This window comes from Periplaneta americana, chromosome 7, assembly GCF_040183065.1.
Source record: "Periplaneta americana isolate PAMFEO1 chromosome 7, P.americana_PAMFEO1_priV1, whole genome shotgun sequence".
NCBI lineage: Eukaryota > Metazoa > Arthropoda > Insecta > Blattodea > Blattidae > Periplaneta > Periplaneta americana.
This window is the reverse complement of record NC_091123.1, coordinates 174,783,446-174,792,949: the sequence shown is the minus strand read 5'-3', so window position 1 is coordinate 174,792,949 and position 9,504 is coordinate 174,783,446.

The window sequence follows — 9,504 nt, the reverse complement described above, 5'->3', positions numbered from 1 at the left end:
ATTTATATACATATTTAATTATTCATTTGCTTATATACATACTTATTTATTTATTTACATACTTATTTACTTATTTAAATACATATTTAATTATATACATACTTATTTACTTACTCATTTAATTATTTATTTACTTTTATACATTCCTATTTACTTATTTACATACATATTTAATTATTTATTTGCTTATATACATACCTATTTATTTATTTACATACTTATTTACTTATTTATGTACATATTTAATTATATACATACTTATTTACTTACTTATTTAATTATTTATTTACTTTTATACATTCCTATTTACTTATTTACATGCATATTTAATTATTTATTTGCTTATATACATACATATTTAATTATATACATACTTATTTATTTAATTATGTATTTACTTACATACATACCTATTTTTTCTTGTTAGGAGGGAGGGAGGGAACATCCCACGCACTACGACCTGAGGTCTATTGTAAATCCCCTATATGGGATGAGTTGCGTGCCCACCGATCTTCTACGCGCACCGACCTAACCACTTGACCCTCTTAACGTCCGGTTCCTACAGCCAACAGAGTCCATATACCACTCCTCCTTCGGCAACCCCCCCCGCAAGGCTCCCTTAACGGTCCGAGGCGGAAGTCCTCCCCTAAGAAGGTCTGCCCCGGGTTCCGTTGCAGAAGCTATCCATCATCACATGAATACAATCCACGGAGGCCGGTCGAGAGAGCCAGCAGCTTCGGAGGGCCGCCTGTAGAGCGATCTGAAAACCAGAAGAAGTAACGGGATAATGAATGAAAGGATGATAGGGGAGGAAAGGAAGTGGCGAAGATGAGTGGGGTTCCAATCGCCTGATAAAGTTACCTGAGGGACTGAGGGATAAACCCCGAAAAAACCTCATCCAAGCAACTCGCCCCGACCGGGGAACGAACCCGGACTCGCTGGATTCGGAGTTAAGCTCGTTAGCCGCTCAGTCACAACAGTGGACTTACATACCTATTTAATTATTTATATACTTACTGACATATTAATTAATTTATTTATTTATTTATTTATTTATTTATTTATGTATTGATTTATTTATTTGATTATTTATTTACTTATATACATACATATTTAATTATATACATACCTATTTATTTATTTACATACTAATTTACTTATTTACATACTTCATTACTTATATACAAAGCTATTTAATTTCAAAATTATTATGGTTTATTTAACGACGCTCGCAATTGCAGAGGTTATATCAGCGTCGCCGGTGTGCCGGAATTTTGTCCAGCAGAAGTTCTTTTACATGCCAGTAAATCTACTGACATGAGCCTACTGCATTTAAACACACTTAAATGGTATCGATCTGGGCCAAGATCGAACCCGCAACTCGAGCATAGAAGGCCAACGTTATATCAAGTACGCTACCGAGGCCGACTACCTATTTAACTATTTATATGCTTATTTACATATTTGTTTACTTATTTATTTACTTACTTATTTATTTCCTTATGTACATACATACCTATGATAATAATAGTGACGCGCATATTTTCATTCTCTACAACTCGTGAACTATACAATATAATAATAATAATAATAATAATAATAATAATAATAATAATAATAATAATAATAATAATAATAATAATAATAATAATAATAATTTATTTTCGCTGGCAGAGTTAAGGCCGTAAGGCCTTCTCTTCCACTCAACCAGCAAAAAGTGTACATACATATGTATGAACTTACAAAGAATTGAACAATTTTATTTAGATAAGAGTTACATGTATAGAAGAGTTATTTACGAATTAAACAGCAAAATACTATCAACTACTAATTAAACACTGAAATACGAACTGAATAGCAGAGTTAAGCTAACATGCATAGAATGTTAATATATTTCAAATAATGTTGGATAATAGAAAGAGATTATTATGAGACAATTTTGAAAATACAGCACTATCAGGATGCGTGTCTAAAGGAAGAAGTAACAATGTAGTCAGTGATAGTTTAAGTCAGTATGATTGGAGTGAAATGCTAAGAAGGTTATCTTTTAAGCTGTTTTTAAAAGTGTTTATTATCTTGCAGCTCCTAATACTTTGTGACAAGGAATTCCATTGTTGCGAGGTGGATACTGTAAAAGATGATGAATAACAAGATGTTCTATGAAAAGGTATACTTAGCGCGCCACAGATAAGTGATCTGGTATTTACGTCGTGGTTAGAGTATAGATAAGAGAAACGAGACGAAAGGTAATTTGGTGTTGAAGTGTGCAGAATTCGAAAGAGTAAAGACAAAGAGTGTAAAGTTCTACGTTCTTTAAGTCGGAGCCACGAAAGACTTGCGAAGGACGGTGATATGTGATCATATCGTCGGAAGTTGCACACGTATCTGACGCACATATTCTGAACTCGCTGTAACTTGACTGACAGTTCAGAACTTAGGTCACTTAACAGAACGTCACAATAATCGAAATGCGGCATTACTAGGGTTTGTACTAGGGTAAGTTTTAGTTGAAAGAAAGAATGTAAGAAAGTAAATCCCTCATGCCCACGTGCATCAACGTCGGTTAGTGTAACCACCGGTTAAAATTGTCACCTAACCCGTGGTTAAGCATTTTAACAGTGGATCGACCTCGGTTACGACTTAAATAGGAGGTTAACCACAGTAAACTCTAACCGGCCATATTCGAGCGGTTAAAGGAGATAACCAGTGATTAGTAGACCAAGTAAAGCAAAATGGCGGCCAGAGCCACAGACGTTTATTTCGAAGACGATTATTATTACACAGTGCTTGAATTACTTGATAGAGCGCGAGCGTGAAGTTTCTTTAGTGGAAAGAGAGAATTCTTACGAGGAATTAGGTGACAGAAAATTTCAGGAGGGATTTCGTTTATCAAAATCTACAAATGGATCACTTGATATAACACAAGAACAGTCATATTTCTCCTATGGATCGGCTGCTTATGTTACGATTCTATGTAACTGTTATTTTCTGTATTTTAAGAGGGAATACTCGAATATCTCTTTCTCTGTGTCACTGGCTGAAGAAAGAGAGATTATGGATGGATCTTAGGATAATGAACAGTTCTCTGGTGTAAATGGGGTCCTGGATCGTATACACATTCCTACTCATCTTCTGCATCCTTTTCCTTTATGGATATTACTTCTTTTTATATAATATATTTACATCTAGTAAGTAAGTCTATCAATACTTCAACCTCACATTGGGATATAATCATTTTTGCATCCAATTTTCCACTTTGTACGATTTTAACCTAACAACACTGAAAAACAAAGAAATGCAACTCGTAAATATAACAGTGCCGAAAGGCAAACAAATGCAACGCGAAAATGTAGGACACGTTCATTTTGATGTAGAACGGAGTAAGCGTAGTCGTTTTTAGATGTTGACTATTATCTTTGCAGCGGTATGGATGCTTTCCTTTGGCCATTTTGTAGAAACAATGTACCGTCATAGACTTTACTCTGGTTAAATGAGGTGTCAGCTAGCCATGTTTTAGTAATCGGTGATTGTGAATGGTGCACAGAAATTACATTTTAACCACAGTTACTGTTTAACCGTCGTTTCGTAATCTATGATTACTGCGTTTTTAACCGATGTTGATGCACTTTGCCATCAGTCTTATTGAAAGAATTATCAGTGCATATAGTGTACTAAACTGCATGTGACGGGAAAAAAAAGAAGAAAAAGAAACGTACAGTTGTTGCAAGCTTACGTTCGAACACTGAAATTCAATCAGTTGTGTCTGAAGGAATATATCTCCTTCATGAGAGTGTCTAGTTGCCAGTCTGCTTTCAATTGGTATTTTAATTTGATTTCTTTCGTTGAGTGGAAATTAAAGGCTATTCTGCTGGTAACAAAGACAGTCTCCGGATATCTAGGATAAAGTTACTAATTGAAAATTCTCATTCGAAGGCGTTAAAGACTTCAATCCAAATGGGAAACATTCAATCATCGAACACAAAGACAGGAAGGCGCAGCGGCCTGAATTACGAAGGTGTGGTCTGTAGTGCCGCCCCTAGTGTCCTCTACATTCACGCTAGACCTTATCGACAATAGCATCAATAGCCTCGCCTTCCTAACCAGACATCCCCACCATTAGGCTAACCATTGCATTAATAATGACTTCGGAAAATATATTTCAACCTTGCATGATCAGTTTATCATTCTTACACATCCGAGAGAAGCTTTCATGATATCTTTCTTTTAAATTCACGAGCGAAATTCACAGCATAGTTCGTTCGTTATTAGAGATGGGAACGATATAGCGATATATCGATATCGAAATTTTGATTCAATATATCGTATAATATATCGGTTTTCTCATAAATTTACCGATTTTTTTGTGGAATTATTATCATTATCAACAACAACAAGATCCACACTAGACAACTCCGATAATTTCCGAGAGATGGCGCTACCAGTGTTGCCAACTCGATTCTTAAAAATCCCCTGTGAAGCCGTGCAGAAACCGCTAAATTGCTATATTGTCAACAGTAATCTCACTAGACTTTTGATTTATCTAGAGAAAATCAAAACTCGAGTGGGATTTAATTGAGTATTACACGATTAGAAGAAAGTATATAAAGATTAGAAGTAACGAAGTACTCCAATACAATAAAATATTAATTGACTTACGAAAATACAACTGTCTTCAAATGTGTTATTGTACCATCTCAACATTACAAATATTACGCTAGATGCATGCTAGATGGCAGTAGTGAGCAATGCCTTCTCGTCGAGAAGTTCTCGATCTATTATACACGATGGCAATGTTACTAGTCAAGAAGACTTTGTTGATTCAGTTTCATTTTTATTAAAATGCAACATTCCACTTCAATTATCCGAATCCCAGTAATCAACGTCACTTGACAGATGATATTCAATAATTCTTAATATTAAACAATCTCTGATACGTGACTATCCATAATATCATATAGCAGAAGCTATAACATAACCTAACTAATATACACAAGTGTTAGAAAAGTTTTAATTAACGACGATGACATAAAAAATAAACATGAATAATTTTAAAAGGAATAATTATTGAATGTACAATTTTCAAATTTGAATGTGGTTTGTGGTTCAATTGATGTTATACTGGACGTGTGCGTAATAGAAGTGGAACTCGTTGATTTAGGCCTACACGGTGTATTCAACTTATTCAGAATTTCCGAATGAATAATTTTAAAAGGAATAATTATTGAGTGTACAATTTTCAAATTTGAATGTGGTTGGTGGTTCAATTGATGTTATATTGGACGTGTGCGTAATAGAAGTGGAATTCGTTGATTTAGGCCTACATGGTGTATTCAACTTATTCAGGATTTCCGAATGGTGCTCTTCATTTATTTGTAAATCGGATTTCAGAAGATGCATAGGTATGATCAGTGATTTTTATTAATTCTTGTTCTTGAATGCCAATGCGACTCATATTTGAAACTGCTGTGCATCGACTGGAGTGGTTTGTAATTATATATAATAATAATAATAATAATAATAATAATAATAATAATAATAATAATAATAATAATTTATTTTAGCTGGCAGAGTTAAGGCCGTAAGGCCTTCTCTTCCACTCAACCAGCAAAAAGTGTATATACATATGCATGAACTTACAAAGAATCCAACAATTTGATTTAGATGAGAGTTACATGTATACAAAAGTTATTTACAAATTAAACAACAAAATACTATGAACTATTAATTAAACACTGAAATAAACTGTGTAGCAGAATTAAACTAAAATACATAGAATGTTAATATATTTCAAATAATATTAGGTAATAGAAAGAGATTATTACGAGACAATTAAAATACAGCACAATCAGGATGATGTCTAAAGAAAAAAGTAACAATGTAGTCAGTGATAGTTTAAATCAGTATGATTGGAGTGAAATGCTAATAAGGTTATCTTTTAAGCTGTTCTTAAAGGTGTTTATTGTCTTGCAGCCCCTAATACTTTGTGACAAGGAATTCCATTGACGCGAGGTGGATATTGTAAAAGATGATGAATAACAAGATGTTCTATGAAGAGGTATACTTAGCGTGCCACAGATAAGTGATCTGGTATTTACGTCGTGGTTAGAGTATAGATAAGAGAAACGAGACGAAAGGTAATTTGGTGTTGAAGTGTGCAGAATTCGAAAGAGTAAAGACAAAGAGTGTAAAGTTCTACGTTCTTTAAGTCGGAGCCACGAAAGACTTGCGAAGGACGGTGATATGTGATCATACCGTCGGATGTTGCACACGTATCTGACGCACATATTCTGAGCTCGCTGTAACTTGACTGACAATTCAGAACTTAGGTCACTTAACAAAACGTCACAATAATCGAAGTGCGGCGTCCAGACCAGCGCAGTTTCAAATGTTGGCAAACAAAGAAACAAATGCTAGGGACGCGATAAAATTAAACAAATGCTAGGGACGCGATAAAATTGTGCGATAAGCAGCCATGATTGGTTGAAATACGTCTTTTCGTACAGTTTTATTGGTCAAAAGTAGTATGACGTAGTAAGAGTGTAATAGTCAATGTAAAATTATATTATTTTGCCGCTGTGAGTGCTAAAAATACCCGCTAAATCCCTATATCAGCAATATAAATTTCATAAATTTTACCCGCTAAACTAACGCCGAAAAACGCTAGATCTAGCGGAAAAATCGCTGAATTGGCAACACTGGGCGCTACTGAAGGTGAACAGTTACATGTGCAACCTCACTCAATACTGTATCTTGTTCTGATTGGCTGTACTGGAATTCGAATTCAAACTGTTTATTATGCAGCACCAAATTCAAAATGCAGCGTGTGCGAACGTGAAGCAGACGGAAGGTTAATCTACTACTGTTTTAATATTGTTATTAATATTCTCCAAGGCAGGAGAGCAACTCCCACCCTAAAAGGGAACCGTCTGACCTCAAAACGGGTATCAAAACTTTTATTTTTGTATTTTGAAATGAAAAGGGAAACAAGAATTTAATATCGATGTGACATTTGTTTACGTCTATGATTTCTATGCACAACCTGGTGCTGACACTGTTTTCTTATTATATCTTTTAGTGCATAAAAATTCTATCCCTATCATCATCACCATTGTTGTTTGGAATGTTGGAGTGTAACAATAACTTGCAATGGGATCTTATTGTAGAAGGATTGTATCAAATCAACTGTGAAGTTTGTTAAAACTTGTAACATTCTAAGTACGGTTTACTTACATTTAAAAATAATTACAAGTTCTGTTTACTTACATTTTAAAAATGATTGCGTTGTTAGATAGAAAATAGCATTATATCTGTGTCCTGGTTGAATCCTATATAACATTAGAATAATTGAATTGTGTTCCAATATCAAATACTCAACCATGTAGAGTTCACTTAACTCTTTCCCACTATATCATTTAAGCTCCCTTGCCTCCACCATAATTTTGATTTAGGTTACGAGCTACTTGAATATGTATTGTTTATTGTTACAATTTTACATTTATGCTTTTGGCTGTCATGATGTTAATTTTAATGGAAAAAAGGAATATGAAAACTTACGTCATTTTATTTTATGTACGCCTGAAAATTCAATTTGCTTACAGAATAGCGATATATCGATAATCGTTCGATCTATCGATATATTTTCTGCGATATATATCGTTTATCGAAATTAGGTTTGCAATATATTGCAATATCACTATATCGGTACCGTATTTAATTTATTTCATCCATACATCCGAGTTCGATTGTTTACTTATGTTTCAGTTACTAATGTTCAGGCTAATAAAATTTCATACTTCATTCAGATTATACTGTACAACAATGAAAATGTAAATTGAATAAAAAGAGCCAATTCTTATCAACTTTGTTGTGATGGTCATGAATATCAAAGAGAAAGTTAAAAATTAGCTCCAGTTTTCATTTTACACAGCTTTGTTATAGTGAGGTAATTTTATAGGAATTTTATAATAATTAATATTTGAGGAGAAAAATTCGCTCCGACGCCGGGGATCGAACCCGGGTCCTTGGTTCTACGTACCAAGCGCTCTGACCACTGAGCTACACCGAATTCAATCACCAACACCGGACCGAACTTTCCTCCTTCAATGTTTCCCTTTGTGGCATATATGTTGACGTGTATGTCCAATGTCAACTGCCATTATACTAGGAGCGCACTCAGCTGAGTGACTTCTTTGGCCGGGATTCAGGCTTAATGACATGGAGGATACACATAATCGAACTTAGCTAATGCCACGCTCAGCGACTTTTATTGTTTTTTCGAACTCCTCATAAACGAAGCCAATATCATAGATGTGGTTCTCACCACCACTACACGGCTTGTCTTCAACAGTCTCTGTTTCACGAAATCTGAATATTAAATCTACCAAAGCTCCGTGTGAGTCTGCTGGTCGATTAGGGTGGGGCTGATTGAAATCTGTCCCGATGACACGATTGCGTTGTCCACCAGGCATCAGGATGAGCTGAATGCGTTCCTCATCCATCAATACTATTTTCACATACCTACAACAGACAGCATTTGTGTCAGCTTGTCTGTTAACTTGTAAACGAACGAATAAATTTATTTATTTATTTATTTATTTATTTATTTATTTATTTATTTACTTATTTATTTACTTATTTATTTATTTACTTAGTTACTTACTTATTTATTTACTTACATAGTTACTTATTTATTTATTTATTTATTTATTTATTTATTTATTTATTTATTTATTTATTTATTTATTTATTTATTTATTTATTTATTTTTTATTTTGCTAATAATTGTAACATAAAATATAATATATACAGAAAAACTTTAGCTCGCCCCTGAAAGAGTAGAATTCGTGCTCAGGGGCGGATTCCTAAATTGAAATTAATAATCTATACTAATAATAAATCTGTAGCCGAAATTTTTCTGGTAATTTTCGATTTTCCAAAAATAATTGGTCCTATCATATATAATTAACAAGCCCTGAAACCGAAAATCGCTTTTTTTTATTTTTGTTTGTATGTCTGTCTGTCTGTCTGTCTGTCTGTTGGATGTTTGTTACCTTTCACGCGATAATGGCTGAACCGATTTATATGAAAATTGGAATATAAATTAAGTTCGTTGTAACTTAGAATTTAGGCTACATGGCATTCAAAATATTTTATATAAAAGGGGTGTTATAAGGGGGCTTGAATTAAATAAATCAAAATATCTCCCTTATTATTAATTTTCGTGAAAAATTTTACATAACAAAAGTTTCTTTACAAATAATTTCCGATAAATTTTATTCCATGCAAAATTTTGATAGGACTGATATTTAATGAGATAAATGAGTTTCAAAATTACAATAACAACGCCATCTAAGGCGGTGTAATGAAATAAAAAACAAATGGCTTCGTCTATAAGGGACCTTGGACAACAACAATCGAAAGCTATGAAACAGCCTACAGAGAATGTTTCTGTGTTTGTATGAAGTAATATCGGAAGCTAAATTAACCGATTTGTATAATTAATTA